Here is a 16,194-nt window from a genome sequence, read left to right on the forward strand (position 1 = left end):
TATTTCAGTCAATAAATAACCACAGTTTTTGTGCTGAACTTATCAGAACAAAAATGGAGATAGTTACTAACATCATGAGGTCAATAAAATTGACAATAGTTAGAGAAGACAAGGAAATGAGTATTCCTAAAAGATTTGTTTAGTTTTGTCCACTGTTGCAGTTTTACATAGTGTGAACCAGACCTCAGAGTGCTTGTCAAGCATTAGTCGATTTATAGACAAAATCTGATGCAACAAATGACAAGGAGTAATATGGTTAGTAGGTCTACACATATGATGTCAGTGTTTATAAGATGTTTTCAAATTAATTAATATTTAGAGAAATTATCCTATGTAGAAAATGTTTTTGCAATTGCCTTTTGACAAGCCATAATAGACTATCCCAAATATTCCATACTTTCATAAAGATGCAGTGCTTGCATGGTACTACATTACTCTGTGAAGATACCCAGTAGGTCAAGGACGGAGCTGAAAAGTTTCAGCTAACAGGGGCTTAGACGTTTGTAGGATTTTTTCACAAGGGATATAGGACAGGGTCATTTGTTAAGCTAGATCGAATGGGAGAGATGATGGTCTTATTGATGACTTCAAAATTGATGTCAGAACATCCTGCCACTTCGCTGTAAACTTCTTTTTGCCTCAAATATCATAGGTGTTTGTGAAAATGCTACTACCTACAGCCTGATCTTATGAACTTCTTCCACAAAGATTCCAGCAAATTCTAAAAAAAAATATTTTGAGTGAAGGGTTGTGTTAAGTAAAATGGTATTAGAGGAGCGTCTAACTAATTTATCCCGTTCCATACGTCAGACGGACCCCGCCGTCCGACGTCACAATGGGAGTGTGCGGAGGACGGCCGGGGGCTGTCCGAACCATGCCCACTCATTATTTTTCCCACACCGCAGCAGAATTTGCGCCGCGGTCAACCGGTTAAATGGTACCAGGCATATACTGTGAGACATTTAGTTAGAAGAATATTTAGGTTGTAAACATTTAATGTGAAAAAAGTATTTTAATTCCAATTCTAATACCACAGTCTTGAATTACATAGACATGACATTGACATCCAACTCAGCATGGATGGAGTTAGAATAGTAAACTGTTATTTGTTACAATAGAAGTTATGACCAAAGTAAGGTAATGAGGAAAAGTTGCAGCTTAAAACCCTATATTTACAAACTTGTGATAGAGTTGTTTTTAAATGATACTTAATATCATAATTGCATTTCAAAATATTTTCCATTTGGATTAGGTATGGGACATTTTCTAACAATTCTTTAACTAAATGCTGCACTGTAGAATTGTGGCCTTAAAATGTTTCAGTATAATTTTTCAAAATAAATATATTTCAAATTTTGTTTGTAAATTTGAACCTAGACACTGTCATGGAATGGTTGGAGAATCTGCTTATTGCTTAGTACATGTCCAGCCTCAGGCCCGGACTGGCCGTTACGGGCACCGGGCAATCCCCCGGTGGGCCGCATGGTTGGGGGCCGGATTTGGGCCCCTGGGGGCCGTTTTTGTTACAGGGCCGTTTTTGCAGCTATGCTGCAGAAACGGCCCTGTAACAAAAAAACGGCCGAAAACCGGCCCTTGCACAGCGCGCGGTCGCGCCCCCCTCCCCCTCCCGGAGGGGGGTGGGGTGGGGGGGGGGGGGCGGCCGAGCACTTTGCCAGGGCCGGTTCTGGTTCCCAGTCCGGCCCTGTCCAGCCTAGGGGAGCACTACTCTAAACCCACTGATGCGAGGTTTCTTTCAGGGATGAAATGGCTGACAGTTGTCATTGAGTGTTGCCACTGACTGAACCTGCACATGCACAGAGAACATGTTCTGTATCACCATTCCAACTATGAACTTAAATTCTCGGCATTTCATGAACTGCAGCATAATCTGGAAAGAATGTGACTATGTTGGATGATGTCCTCTGTGGCCTACAGCATAGTAATACAATACTAGTGCAAGCCAAGATCTCTCCACATGGATCTTGCTTTTCCTTGCCAAGACCAATTTCTTCCTGTGGATTTGTATTGATGGGCAATGGGAATAGAGAGACGTATTCAGAAAGTGGCGTTATTGATGAAAAAACAGTGAACTATTTCTTGAACATCTGAATGAACTATTCTAAGACTGGGTTTCCTTCATTTCACTAAGTTATCCTAAGAAGGAAGAGGAAGGATTGTTAGACTGATCTATGATGCACATGTAATAAGAAAAATGGCAGGACCCAGAACATTGCCGCACCTAAGCCGGTGTCTCCCAAAATATTTGTCTGTAGTTCAAAGAATGTGCCTTCCACTGTGTTCACTCCCTATAAGCACCTTCTGCCAAAAGTGCCACCATATGCTAGGGAGATTCAATGAATATGAAAAACAGATGCACCACATTTACAACAAATCACAAAAATCAATCAGTAAGTGTTTTCAAAGAATTCCAAAATCGATAAGGAAAATGTTCTCTTTATGACCTTTTTCTTAAAGTTGCTTCATATGTACACAGCAAAAAAACACCCAATGCATTTAATCCATATACAAATGGACTTCTTCAGGACACAAAAGAAGTGGAGAAATGTATTGTGTAATCCATGCTGAAAAGCACGCACCTCGACCCCAGTGCCAGGAGCATTTCTCCTTGCACCGGGGTCAAGAGGGGGACTTTTCGGTTTCCTGCGTGGCACCAATTGTAGTGCTTGATGATGAGCGGATCTGCACTAATTCTTCCATCATTTGAAAAATATATTACACTTGTTCTTTGGACTAAGGGATGGAGGAGATGTTGTTAATTTCCTAAACACTTTGATGGAATACTCTGGGAAGATTCATACCTGGATCGACGGTTTAAATAGATGAAACTAACTTGCTGCAAAAGTGGATTACACAATAGATTTATCCACTTCTGTTGTGCCCTGAAGAAGTCCAGTTGTGTATGTGTGAAACACCTTGGCTTATTTTTTGCTGTGTACATAGGAAGCAACTTTAGGAAAACGATATTAAAGAGAAGAAAAATCCCCTTATCAATTTTGGAATTCTTTAAAAAAATGTATTGATTTATTTTTGTGATTTGTTGTAAATGTAGTGTTCCTCTATTTTTCATATTCTATTATATACATGTATACATGAATACCACACTTAAGCTATTACATTCTAATATTCACACATCAATTGCCAAGATTAGGGAACAACGGAATAATAATATTGTTGGTTATTTTGCAGTTCTACAGAAATCAAGTCAAAACTATAACTCATATTCCACAAGAAAGTGCATACTAACAAAGCTTGAGATTGGCATTCGTGTCATAGGGAGAATCATTAGTGTATACCTATTTGAGGTGCTCATTCTTTGTGTGTTTATTTTTCTGGCAATTCAAGAGCTCATTAAAGTGTAGACAGGTGGTAGCGCAGGGATATTGCTAAGGTAACCGTTCACTATTACAATTTACCATTATGTCTTCTGTAACAAGTTGCTCTATGTATCGGTTTTCCTGTAGATATCCACAGCATTCTGCAGGTATCCCTACTCAACAAAAGTATAGAGCTAGAGTGGTGGAGTGCTGAGACTCTGTTTTCTCTCTTATCCCATTCTCTTTATCCCATTTATATCTCTGATCCTCCGATCTCTGAGAATATGGTCACTGGTGGAGGTGGTGAGTCGGAGAAATCCATCCTCTTGTTGTATGCTGAGCACAAAGATTAGTGCATCCTGAAAGATTCATTTCAAGAGGTGTTTATGATGATTGTTAAGAATCGATTTTAGATGTCAAGATGTGGCCTTCACCTTTAAATTTTGATCTTGTAGTTTTTGCTGCTTAATCTCAATCACATTAGTAAATCTAAGATGCTATGTTGGCACAAACTTCCTTCAACAGCTCTAAGAGCTATTGTCTTCAAGTTCAATTCAGCTGAGAAACATTAAGTTGGTAATTTTGTCTTCTTCTTTTTTTATGTTATGCATGCTAATTCTTTCATAAGTCTGGACATGGTTTTTATTTAGCGAGCCCTGACAGTGTTGGCATCCTATCTTCCATTTTTGTATTTCGGTGTGAAGTAATGAGTTTGCTGGGTTTGAAACCCAAGTGACTCGATATTTGAAAGACCAGTTGTTTTTACGTTACTGAAAATTATTGTAAATGGTTATTTAGTTTCCCTATACTTTCTCATTGTTAGATCTCCACCCCGTTTGGGAAGATCTCTAACAATCAGTGAAAATATGCTAGCAGTAACTTTATACTCGTAAATTCTCATTTGAAGGGGCAGATGTATGTAAGTCTACACCTAGGTGTAAATCTGCACTTGGAAATGGTGCATTGTGGAAAAGGGAGAATTACACCTAGATGTAGGAGTAGGAGAAAATATAAACATGAGTAATATACGTATTTGTGAATTGGGCCCTACATCTTAAAATTGATCAGGTCCCAGGAGAGATGGAGTCAATCTGAGGATATTTTAACTTACAGTATAAAAGATTTGAAGGTCCCAACGATTAAAGGAAGAGTTACTAATCTATTATACTGCTTATGATGAGATAGTAGTTTGCTAATTTCCCGACTCAATCATTCTTAAGGTCGGAATCAAGTGGTATTTTAGAAACTTTATTATTGTCCACTCAGATCAACCCTGAAAGGGGTGGAGAAGATTAAAACTAGTATGTATTATTCAGATAAGCTATTTGAGGTTTGTGAGTTAGACAACCTTATGTGGATGTGGGTGTGGAGGTGGAATTTGTTTGTTGTGTGAAAAAGTGTCATTGTTATCAGGTGAAGAAGAGTTTTGCAGCAAAGCATTAGGCTAACAGCCTAATTTAGTTGTGGAAGTCTAAGTTCTTTCTAGGTGGAGTTAAGCTCATGAACACTTTGGTTTGTGTAGTTTTTATGTTACTTAGCTCCCAAACTAGAGCCTGATGTACTAATACTCATTTGCAAAAAGGATGTGCAATTTGCACATTGACTGGTTGCGAAATTCGCATTGAAACCTATAAGCTAATAGGTCGCATGGCAAATGTTCCACTTGCAGTGATTCATGCAATGGCTTGCCTAATGAATAATAATTAGGTAGACCACAATTGTGACTCCAGTGATTGGCTGTGAATGTAGGCCTGCTAAGGACAGCAGACTACCATCCTGGAATTTGCATTCTGAAACAGGAAATATTTTTTTAAAGCAGCCTTGCTCATTGAAGGGACAGACATTGTATAAAAATGGTTCCCATTTTGGAAGACTCTGTGGGACATTGTGGGGTGTAGACAGTTGTCCTAGAGACCACTACCTGCTTGTCTTGAGTCACCTCAACATGATACCTGAAAAGTGGGAGCGGACCACTGAAGCAGTTTCCCCTTTCAAAATGAGTTAGCTTCCCAATTGGGGCCGTAACTAATGAATGGTTTGCTTTTGTATTCACATCCATTGACACCATTGCAACTCCTTTCACGTCCCTTCCTTTGTCATTCAGAAACTATTGCAAAGCCCGTTTATGAGTTGGAAATACTTTTTTGATTCATAAAAGGACTTTTGTACATTGTAAAAAAGCCCTTTTGCAGTAGCAGATCATGCAATTTTATAATGTGTATTAGGCCATAAGTTTTCATATTCAAATAATAGTTAGCTCCACTTTTCTCTTGGGAATATATTAGGCTAGGTTTTTGTGTGCTTTTGAATTCAATAAAATTGCCTTTCAGGGTTTATAGTGACATAAAAAGTGTTTTTGCCTGGTTAGCAGTTAATATCAGGTAACGCTTAGGGCCTGATTTAGATTTTGGCAACAAGTTACTTTATCACAACGGTGACGGATATCCCATCTCCAAAATATACATCCCATTATATTCTATGGGGTTTATATTTCGGCCGACGGTATATCCGACTCCTTTATGACGGAGTAACCTGTCTGCCAAGATCTAAATCAGACCCCTAATTTTTTATAGGTTGTGTTGAGAAAGGGGATCAAACCTGGGTTTAAGTGACCTACTGAAAGACTCATTATGATAAAATATCCCTCTTGGGTCATTGATGCAGGGGCATGGCAACAAAAGTGAGGTGGTTGACGTGTAAGCAATTATCTCACTCACCTTAGAAGTCGAAGAGCCTGATTAAGAGTTTGACTAATCTAGGACACTCACCCATCTTCCCTATGTGCCTGAGCTCTATACATTTTAAATAGGGCATACAAGGCATCGACTACTTTTTGGCAAATGTCCCACGTTTGCAAAACTAAATCCACCCTTAGTTTTCTCCTTCCATTTTCCTGTATTTTGATTGGAGCTGATACCGTTAGTTGTATAGGTAATGCAAGTGAAGCATCTGTCTATGGTTTGGGGATGGCAGCGTAATTGTGGCATATAACTATTATGTTAGCCCTTGATATGGAGCACTGGTGGTTTATGGCCTGTGAGGTAATATCTAGTGATGCTGGAATCATTTTCAGAGTGTGGTGCTGCCATTGATGTTACATCACAGGAGGTTGTGAAAAATCCAAGAATCACATAAAAAACAATTAAGCTAATGAGCCACTCCCATTCAACAGGAGAGTGGTAAGTGTGTACTGTGTAGCTGGTGTTGCATTTCGGAGCACATTGTCACAAATATATTCATAAAGCATGGTGTGGTAACATATTGTCATTTACAGACAGAACATTTTCCATTGAAATGAGCACTAAATTGGCACAAACATACAGTTTTACTGATAACATTAAATTGCGCACAAATAATAATGTGAGGGAATTGTGTGTCAGCAAACATTTGTCAATGTGCATCACCAATTAAAGTATCATGATTTGTTTTTATCCTATTATTTGTTTCCATCACGCTTCTGAATTAGAACAAAACTGCTTCATTTGTTGTTTCCTAAACTGTATATTTATTGGCACAGTTTGTTTAAGCTATTCAAATTTTGGTGTGTGTCAGCAGAAAATGACATCCTATAGCCTCTACAGTCACAGGGCAAGATTTTAAGATAGTTTACTTTACAAAATCCTCAAAATTTGCAGTACGAGAAAAAGTAATGACCAGTCTACATGTTAAAAGAATAAGCAGCAATTTGTCAGAAGACTAGACTGACATTTGACCTCTGTTTTTGAACATACACCAAATGTGACAATATAAAATAAAATGTAAATTAATCTTTAATGCACATTCACCTTTGAAACTCCAGCATGGTTGCAGCTCTCCTACTTCCTGTACCTATGGTAGCATATGTGTCAAGCAGCTCGAGTTTCTGTGAGTTTCAAATCCTTGAGGTAATTTCAGTCACATATGAGATACTGGTTGTGTGAGCAGCTTCTTCACAAATAATAGACATCTGGAGAATAGGTGTAGCATGGGAGGTTTTCCATACATGGGCAGGGTAGGGTAATTGGTCCGGAGCCTTAGTGGGGTTGTAGAATGAAGAATGAGAAGGAGGAGAGGGAGATGGCATTGTTACAACGATGGATCTCTTTTTAGGTTATCCATTTTGGTTGCCATGTTGATATGTGTCTGGATGGTTAGTGAATGGAATCTGTTTAATGTGCTGTTCGCGTGATTGTCTCTGATTACGTAATTTAAATAACTGACTATTGGACATTGTTCAATTCTTCTGTGTTGGTTGGTTTGTTGGTTATGTTGATTGTCAGAGTTGGGTTAATGAAAAAGTTAGCTAAATGATGAGTTGAGGTTTGTGTATTAGTGGACCTTTTCAAGAGAAGAGTTGACGGGCTTGCATTAGAAACTCAACTGCAGATTGTGAGGTTGAAGTGAGTTTCTAGGATTGTGATACTTCAAGACACAATTTGTGGGTTTTCAAAAGCGTTGATTCACGTGTGAGTGTGTGGTGTTTGAAATGGCAAGTTTGTCCTCAGTCAGGGCATGGTAGTGATCCACCAAAGTATCTGCAGGTTTTCCAGTGTGGCATACTGGTATTTCTTAGCTGTAATTCTGGAAATGATGTATGTGCACGGAATTGTAAATTGACACTCCCTTATTTCTCTAGAAAGAGATTCGAATTATTGTTCCAGCCCTTTTGTTTTTTGGTATATAAGTACATTGAATGGGGCAATGACAGTCCTTCTAGCTGCCTGAGAGCATTAGTAACAGCCTCTGACTGTTCAACTATGGTACATTGCATAGCAATCAGTAACAATACACCGTGATTGCCAAGAGGAAAGGCATCCATTCCCTCATGACAAATTACATATGATGGTGCTGAACATTCTAGGAGTACTTTATCCAAATGTATTTATCATTCTCATGTTTATTTATTTATTTATTTATTTTTACAATTTATAGAGCGCGAACAAATGCCCGTAGGCGTCTCGGCGGTAGAAACAGTACGTAGAGTTCCCACAGAGGCTAAATCGGCAGCTATTCTTGACCAAACAGCCAGGTCTTTATTTTTCGGCGAAATTGCATTCGAGACGAGCTTTCTCTGATGGCTACTGGCAAAGAATTCCACAATCTGGGAGCGGCCACCAGGAAGCGTCTATCGCCCCAAGTGACTGTTTTGGTTCGCGGTAGCAGCAGAAAATTGAGGTTGTTAGATCGGAGCGATCTTGTGGATGAGTGGAACTTAAGATGGGCTTTCAGGAAATGCGGGCCATGATTATGCAGTGCTTTGTATACTATGCAAAGGGTTTTGAACTTAATCCTATTCCGGATCTTGAGCCAATGAAGATCTTTTATAGCCTCAGAGATTGGCATAAACTTCGGGGTTCCAGACAGGAGACGGGCTGCAGCATTCTGGATTGTATGCAGTTTATTAGTCACTCTGGCCTGAGCATTGATAAATAAGCCATTGCAGTAGTCGAGGGAGGACAGCACCAGGGAACTTACCAGTGTCTTTCCTGCTGCAACTGGCAAGAACGGCATAATTTTCTTAATCAGCCTGAGTTTATGGTGGGCAGTGGCTGCTGTTTTGTTTGCATGGGCCATAAAATTCAGGTTCTCGTCAAAAGTCACTTCGAGATTTCTGACAGTAGGGACCGGTTTAGGGGGGTTCCCATACGTGGGCGGCCACCATGTAGTAGACAAACTGGGTGAGAGATGTCCGAAAATGACCACCTCCGTTTTTTCGGAATTTAGTTTTAGGCAATTGGAGGCCATCCACTCTCCAATCGCCTGCATGCCCCCTTGAAAGTTTTCTGCTACCCTCTCTCCATCACCATTAATGGCCAACACAAGCTGCGTGTCATCTGCGTAGGAGGTGAGGCTCATCCCATGGGCCTTGATGACAGATGCCAGGTCCGACATATAGATATTAAATAGTGTCGGACTTAGGGATGAGCCTTGGGGTACCCCACACGGCAGTGACAGCTTGTCTGATTGAAAATGCCCCAATGTGACCACCTGCGTTCTCCCAGCCAAAAAGGAAGAAAGCAAGTTCTTTGCCAGGTGGCGAATGCCCATCTTTCCGACACGGTCCACCAGAATCTTGTGGTCGACCGTGTCGAAGGCTGCGGATAAATCGAGCAATACCAGTACCGCTGTTCCTCCCTGGTCCCGGATCACTCGTATATCCTCAGTCGCTTTGATTAGGGCAGTCTCCGTACCATGGTACTTACGAAAGCCGAATTGGGTGTTGTCCAGTAATTGGTACTTCTCTACAAACTCTGAAAGTTGTGTTCATAGCTTTCTCAACTACCTTGGCTAAAAAATGTAGGCTAGCTATGGGGCGGTAGTTTTTTAATTGCTCCTTGTCCAGATTGGCTTTCTTCAGAAGAGGCTTAACCAGTGTATTCTTCAGTGAATCCGGGTATATCCCAGTTCTGAACATTGCATTACAGATTGAAGCGATATCAGGAGCCAAACAATCCATAACCAGACGGATGACCTTGAGAGGACAGGGATCTAATGCAGATCCAGATTTAATGGTAGCAATAATGTCCTTAATTTGTGTCTCTGCGAGGTCTGTGAACTGGAGCAGTTCAGTATCCTGAGTCATGCTGTCAGGCATGGGTGAGTGGATTACCGTTTTACCGGAGAATGCTTGATATATATCATTCACCTTGGTAAAAAAGAAGTTGGCCAATGAATCACAGAAACATTGGGATAGTGGCGGAGCTAGGTCCGGAGTGTTTCCCGCTTAGATCTTGGTGATCTCATACAGTTTTTTACTGGAGTTTTTGGCGTTATCGATCTGTTCAGTAAAGAACTTTTTCTTAGTTTCGACAATGAGGGCTTTATACAGCCCTAGTGCTTCCTTGTAGCTAGCTTTGCTTTCTGAACTGTAGGATCTACGCCAATGCCTTTCTCTATTTCTGCAAAGTTGTTTCTGTTTGCGCAGTTCCTCTGTGAACCACGGGGCCGATGGCGTTGTTCTATTTCTCGAAGGCTGTTTAGTCGGGGCTAAGGTGTCTGTAGCAGTGCCCAGCCACTCCTGAAATTGACGTGTGGCAGTGTTAGGGTCAGTGGACAGACAAGGCCGAGTCTTATCCAGAAGAGCAGTTAGCTCCGTCTGTTCGATATCTTTCCAGACCGTAAAAGCTTCTGGTCTCAATGCGGGGTCTCTTCTAGTCCTATTCGCCTTGACTGATATTTTCATTTAGATGGCATAGTGATCAGTCCAAGGCATGGGCAAGGTGTCTGTTATTTTTAGGCCTTCCATATTGGAGAAGATACCATCCAGAGTATGGCCGGCCTTGTGAGTGGGGGTAGTGACCAATTGTCGAAGACTCAAAGTATCCATATCTGATATCAAGGTACGGGTGTTGTTATCGGAGGACTTCTCAAGATGGAAATTCATATCACCCATAACTGTAAATGAGTCTTCCATCGCCAATGCTTCGAGTATCGAGCCTAGGTTGGCGAGGAAGCCAGTACGAGCGCCTGGGGGTCGATATAAGAGCATACCTTTGAAATGAAATGACGGAGTAAGCTTAAGATCAAATTGGAGGGCTTCACAAGAGGTGGAAGGGATGACATTCTCACACTTACGTGATCGAGAGCTATGATGGCTAGCCCCCCTCCACGCTTCCCTACTCTATCTAGACGGTAGGCTTTATAGGCTGGGGGGGCCGCGACTGCCATGTCTGGATCGGACGCCTCATCCGCCCATGTCTCCGTTATAAAGAGACAATCTAAGTTGTTATCCAAGATGAGGTCGGATACTTCCTGCCGGTGCTTTACCAAAGAACGTGCAATAATGAGTGCTGCAGAAAAATCTATGGTGTTAGCGGCTGTAATAATGTTCATCTTAACCTTTTCATTGGCTATGTGTAGCCTAATGTTACTGTGGGGGCATATGAGTTCTGTGGTTTCCAGGACTCTATATGGGATATGTTGGACACATTGGGTATTAGCCGTCGTGCGCAGTTCCAGCAAGGCGATTTGGAGTAAGTTAATAATCCCCGTCGGGGACTCTGGCCAGGGGTTCTGGCCCTGGGCCCAGTCCCGGCGCGGACGGGCACAGACAGGCTTGCCTTTGGCGCGCCTTCGGCGCGCCTTCGGCGCGCCCGCTGCGCGGATGGGAAGGTTTAATGTTTATATACATGTGTGGGAGGCGGTTGGAGGAGGGTGGGAGGGTCGAACAACTACACTGCTAGCCTTACCCTCAGCAAGATGGCGGCTTAAGTGGGTCGGTGAAGTGAGGGCACCTGATAACAGCTACGCTGTGGCAGGGCAGATCGGTCAGCAGCCTCGGAGCGACGTAAATCTCGTGCCGAGATAGGGGGACAGTTAATAAAGTACTGGCTAAAATATTCACAAATTTTAAAAGTTGCGTTATTATTATTCAATAACGAGCGATTATTCTACAATTAAGGTGGAGGTGCACAGAATAGAACAGAGATACCCCGGCTTCCGCCTCAGGGGAGAAATACGCAAATGTTGTATAAAAAACATTGCATGAACTAGGCGGGTTGCCATAAAAACAAGATTCCGACTGGATTTGTCTATTTCCATTGTTTGTAAACTATGCCAGACTAGTCATCATTTTTTTAGAGGAAGTTCTAATGGGACACCCGGTTCAAGACCCTATACTGGCGATTGAATGGGAACGTTGGTTCTGTAACTCGCTCACAGACAGCACTGAGCCTGTAATCCATAATAGAGACAGAGTCAAGATCCCTCATGTGGGAAATACTTTGCACACCTGAAATTGGCACATTTGTGTCTGTGTTGGCATTTGCATTCTAGATTTCTGGGTTGCAAATCTTGTCTCTTACTTCGCTCCCTACCTCGCTGTCTTTGTTATCTTTCGAAATTGTGGTTCTACAGGCATCATGCTCCTTAAGAGCAAAGAATAAACAGAGTTGTCCACCCCTGATGCACTCCTGGCAAACCACCCCCTAAGCCTGCTCTGATTTCGATACACACCATGTCCCATGAGGACTGCTCTGGTCAAAGATTTGACCACGTGTTTGCCAGAGTGTGGCACGATCATGCTTTTACCCAGGGGTGTCTTGTACAATTGCACATGGATAGACAAGGCCTTTCTTTAAATTCAGTGCTCTGGCTTGTTATACGTGCGCCTTCCATGGTGGCTAAGGATCTGGCGCTTACAGCTGTGTAGGGCATGAGTTGTTGGGATGCTCCCTGTTGGGTCGCTCCGGCAGTTTGCTTTGATGAGTCTGCAGAGTCACTTTGACTGCTGGGTCAGAAACAAATCAGAGGTGCATCCTATTTGAATAAGTTTAGCACCACCGTCGGTACCCGGTGTCAGCTGCTCGGACAGATTTGAAATGAGAACGTGCTCAATTTCAGTGATCTGGTGGATAATGTTGACTGTCCATTGTAGGAAACAAAGGAAAGGTGCTTTGCCAAATCATCATCGAAGCGGAAAGTCTGAGCAGCATGCCTGTGTTCATTGACACATCTCCTGCGGTTGGTTCTCTCAGTGCATATCAGCCATGCTGAAAGGGGAGGAACCAGGTAGTGTCAAACAAAGGGGAAACAATAAAAATCCCTTACAGCAGCTACGGAAAAGGTGCAGTTTTCACTGTAACACAACCGACTCTACAGATATTTGACCTCCCCTTTTAGGTCTCGCTTGTGACAATGCAAACGCTCTCACTTCCCAGAGGTATTGTTGAAACAAGGGGCATGCAGCCTTTCCCTTGCATACCATTCATATGCTTTCTTGTCAGACTTCTGTGCTGCCTTCTAATTGGCCTGAGCAGGCAGGATTCACTTCTTCTTCTTTCGGCTGGAGCATGCATCAAGCACTGATTGCTTGAACTTGATTGCTGTCCTTCTAATGATCGTGTTTGTGACTAAAGTACTATATCTATTTACTTCTGGTTGATTTTTCCCTTTCCACCCCCATGTCTGTATTGCTTCTGTCCTCTCCTACTACCCTTGGCCATGTTGCCTCTATACCCTCCCCTACCAGTCCCAAAAATCTGTGTTGCTTGTTCCCTCCCACCCCACCCCCACCCTCCCATTCCACATTTTGCTCCTTCTCTCTCACCCCCACCCTTAAACTGTCCACACTGCTTATTCCCTTCAACTCTCCTGTTGACCTAGTTGCTTAATCCCTCCAACCCCCACAATTCTGCCATTGTATGTGTGTTATTCCCTCCCACCCCTCTTGTCCTGTTGTCTGTGTTGTTCTCCACCAACACTAAGAAATAAAAATGCTATGCAAATGGATAGCGCAGGGCGCATCTTTAGCATTTTATTTAAACATTTAGACATGCTACTGAATAGCCAGACTGTTTTACAACATAACTAAAAGACATTCGCAATGGCAGAAGGCCTCTGATAGGTTTGCCAATCTTCTTTAAAAATTATGGCTATTGAATCATTTTAGGCTATACTATAAAAACATGATCTTTTACATGATTGTACATTTTCGCCTGGGAAGTGGTGCGCTGACAGCTGAAGTAGTCCCAGGAAATGTGTTTCTTCAAGCCACCTAGTGTACCTAGTGCTGTCCAGCATCTTCAGGAGGATTGGGACAGGTGAAATTATATACAGGTCTAAAAGGAAGTAACTTGTGTTTCCATGAGTTGTTTCAGAGGGTTGAAATGTGATAGCCAATGATCACGCCATCCATCGACCGCTAACCGTATTTCCCTTTCCCTTATCCTCCACTTATTGGGGCTTATACCTGTCTGTGATGTGGCCATTACAGACATGTTTATAGATTTCTGAGATTCAGAGTGCGGATACAGTCATGCAGGATTGGAACTGTACAGTAGGGTACTGAGAGTGCAGTTGTCCATTGGCTCCTGCATTGCCTGCTCTTCATCGCCACAGGCAGCTTTTAAAACCCTGGTTACTTCAGACACAGAATCGAGGAAGCTGTGACAAAGTCACCAGACAGTTGTAGTAATGAGACTTAATAGATAATTCAGATAAATGCTTTATTGAAGCAATTAAGTAATACGTGCATGCAGCTCGGCTGAGAGTCAGCTTCATAATGAACACTTAACATTCTAGTACATGCTATTACATACAGGCATTCTAATTACATGCCATACTTCTAAATTTCACTACTTAAAGGGAGATACAAGTTACTATACATCTCCCTTCTTAACAAAACAAAAATAATAACAATAATGATAATAAAAACAAAACAAGGAATTTTAAAAACGAGCAAACTCCTGAAACTTCTTGGGAGTTACTATACGTCTCCCACACTTGCTGGATTTATTCGTCACATTGTCCTCTTCAACCAAAGCTCCCTCATTAACCAAAGTTCTCTTATGCAAACCAGATTCCCCTACTTTCACTTGATCATTGGAATAAAATCTTTCAGAATCAATCACCAACTCATCACTACCACACTTCTCCTGAGGAACTTCAGTACCCGCTTCATTCTCTAACCTAGATGTACTACACCTGTCCTGTTGCCTAAAATCCAACAACTGAGACGTATCATCCTGAATTTCAACAAGGGAACCAGGCTCAGTAAAATCAGGATCCTTAGACACAACATTCCCCCTTTCAACAGAAGTAAAAACATCTATCCACCAATAATCTTTCTTCCTTTCCGTACTACAAGTCTTATTTCTGACACTAGAACCATCTGGCATGGAAATGCGACTCATATGATGGATACTACTATCATCCAGCTCAACTGTGTTTCACATCACTTTAGTCACAATCCTAAAATCAGAAAATTTAGGCTGTAACTTGCCAACCTTTTTTCCACACTTGACTCTAACACATTGTCCTACCTTTATGCAAACTTTCTTAGTACCATGTTTGGCATCAAAATAGAGTATATTTTTACATTGAGAGTTGATGATGGATTTCTTCACCTGTTCAGAATCCCAGTCATACTTTTTGCTTCTACCCATCCATCCGGGATTAATCCTACAAAAAGGAAACCTTCAACGCATTAATCCAAATGGACTTTCCCCCACTGTATTGTGGACAGTTACTCTGTATGACCATATCAACTTATTGAGTTCATCATCCCAATTCTTGTTACCTTTTTTTGCCAACTGCAAAACACCTTTAAATACTCTATTAACCCTCTCAACAATAGAATTACCCCTGGGATGATACAAGGCAGTACATTTCTGTTCAATGCCAGTATTATCCATGAACTTTTTCATGACATCTGATTTAAATTGAACTCCATTATCAGTTAATATGGAAGCCGTAAAACCCTCTCTTGAAAAAAAATTCTCCAAGAAAGCAATAACACTGTCATTGTCTACCTTCATGACAATCTCACCCTCAAGCCACCTTGAAAAAAGGTCAACCAATACTAAAATATACTTGGTAACACCAACTTGCCATACCAAGGGGTCCCTTGATATCTAAGGCAACGTTTTTTACTATGGTAAATTGGGACAAACAAGAGACGAAATAGGAGGGTTGAGTGTCTTTTGTGCTTTATCTGAACCTTCACAACTTACAAAAGCACAAACAAATCTTTCAATGTCTAAATCAATTCTTGGCCACCAATACAGTGCCTTAATGTTTCTCTTAGTGCAAAATACACTAGGATGTCCCTCATGACCGAGCGAAACAATCCTTGTCCGCATACCTTTAGGCGGTACAATTTTCTCTCCTCTACAAATAAATTCACCATCTATACCTAATTCGTCACGTACCTCCCAGAAAGCTCTTAACTCCAAAATGAGTTTACACTCGTTAGACCACTCGTTCGTGATCTTGTTTTTGACTTCCAGCAAAATATCATCCTTCTTATATTCTTCTTCCCAATCACTCTTACGTAACCCAGTAGTGTCGGTAAACACATCAGCAACACAAAAATCTCACCAGGGATCGGGATCAATTTCCTTAATCTGTAAAGACAGTCTACTGAAAATCCTTGTAATGT

Source organism: Lissotriton vulgaris, chromosome 7, assembly GCF_964263255.1.
Source record: "Lissotriton vulgaris chromosome 7, aLisVul1.2, whole genome shotgun sequence".
Lineage (NCBI taxonomy): Eukaryota > Metazoa > Chordata > Amphibia > Caudata > Salamandridae > Lissotriton > Lissotriton vulgaris.